This window comes from Anomalospiza imberbis, chromosome 8, assembly GCF_031753505.1.
Source record: "Anomalospiza imberbis isolate Cuckoo-Finch-1a 21T00152 chromosome 8, ASM3175350v1, whole genome shotgun sequence".
Taxonomy (NCBI): domain Eukaryota; kingdom Metazoa; phylum Chordata; class Aves; order Passeriformes; family Viduidae; genus Anomalospiza; species Anomalospiza imberbis.
In genome coordinates, this window is record NC_089688.1 from 3409073 (window position 1) to 3411024 (window position 1952).

Genomic DNA, 1952 nt, shown 5'->3' on the forward strand with positions numbered 1-1952 from the left:
GCTGCACAAAACTCATCAGGGGCTGGCCGAAGAGGCACAAGGAGTTATTTCTGACTGCTGCTGGGGGCAGTTTCTGCAGCTGGAGTGTAATTCCCACTTCTCCAGGAACTCTTCCATACTTGTCCACTCTTGCTGCTGCTGTGGGAGTCCTTGTCAAAGCACAAACTCGAAAGGCTGAGGAAGCAGCGTGGTTTGGGACGTGGCTGCTTTAATTCCACGGCTCCAGAGGCTTGGTCCAAGCCTTAGCACCCGATCCTGCCTCTCTGTAGGGGGGGAGAGCCTGATCCCTCTCCCACAGCTCCCGGGACAGCTGCTCAAGCACAACATTGCCGAGGCTGAGCGAGCCTCCAGCAAAGTTCCACCCAAAAACCACCAACTGAGAGCTACTTACACATATAAATATTTATTTGTACTAAAAGTGAGTGTTTCATAGAGTATCGAGTTCAGAATATATTAAATCAGGAGATGCATCAGCTGAGGTACAAATTCCAGTCTCGTGTCTTTAATAAATAGACTATAAACCCCCCAGTCCACATGTTTTAATCAGAGGTAATTAGGACACTATGCTGGTTTAAAATGGTAATACAACATCTGCGTTTTGCTGTGACCACCTGGATTTACCGGGGGGGTAGGTTTCAACACTGGATTATTTTATGATGAGCAGCAACAGTGCTGTTTCACTCCTTCAGAACCCTAAATGGGAATATCACTTTTGGCTAGCTGCCAGAGGGCCCGGCTGGATGAGGCTGGAGCATTTGCCTTGGGGTAAAACACAGCTTTGCTCCAAATACTTAAAAAAAAAAAGACTTAAAAGGCCCTTTTGCAAGGATATCTTCCAGTCACAGACGAAGGCTTGGACACCGTGCCCTGGCCACAGCAGAGCAGGCCGTGGCTCACGGTACCAAGCAGAGCGGGCTGGCTTTGCTGAGCGCGGCTCCATCCGGCCGTCAAAGTGGAGCACAAGAGCGGAGGAACGCTGACTGCCGTTCCTCGGGCACATCCCCACGGCTCCCGGGGCAGCTGCCGAGCAAGGCCCGGTGCAAGACCCGCGGAGCGCGGCCGTGGCTGCAATGACCGAGCGCTCGGTTGTTCTCCGCCGCTGCCGCCTCACGGCCGGGGGCGGGCGGGACCAGCCCCGTCCCTGGCAGCCCCCGCGGCCGGCCCGGGCTCCCGGCAGCGCCCGGGGAAGCCCCGCTGTCGTGTCGCTGTCGTGTCACTGCTCTGTCACCTCGGAGGCTCCCGCGAGTCAGCGGAAGAGCCTCGGGCACGGCCCTGCCCAAGTCCGCGTCGGGTGCGGGGGGGAAGGGAAGGCCATCGTGTCCGCGGTGACTTCCAGAGCCAGAGCCGGGAGCAGCTCCGGGCTCTCGGCTCAGCAGCAGCACCCGGCAGGGCCGGGGGGCCCAAGGGCTTTCCTGCCATCCTCGGGCCGGCCCCAGCGGCCACACCCCGCGGACACAGACTAAATGAGGTCGCCTGTGGCCGCACAGCCGTGGGTGAGGGCAGGAGCTCCAGCTGGCTCTCCAGACCCACCTCGCCCTGCCCCGTGTCTTTGCTGCTTTGCCTTGGATTTGCGCTTGGGGTGGGAGGAGTGTGGGCAGGGGGAAGGGGATCCCATCCTGCCACGTGGCGGCACTTTTCTTTCCACACCTGCGAGCACAGTGACGGCATCCCTGACTTTTCCTTGCTGTCCAGAGCTTTCTTGGGATCTCAGGGATTTATGGTGCCTCCCAGGACAGGTTCCCCAGCCGGGCTGTGAGTGCAGGGATCACCATGGCACAACCTCACAGGCAGCTGAACTTGGAGCAACAGGAATGCTCAGCCCGGGATTTGTTTGACCAAAGAGGTCAAGCAGGACGAAGGAAGGAGGCAGTGAGGAGTTGGCTCAGCCACAAGGAACTGGAGGTGGTCACAGCTGATCTTAAAAAGTCCTTCTTATAAAAGGGGCATTAAAA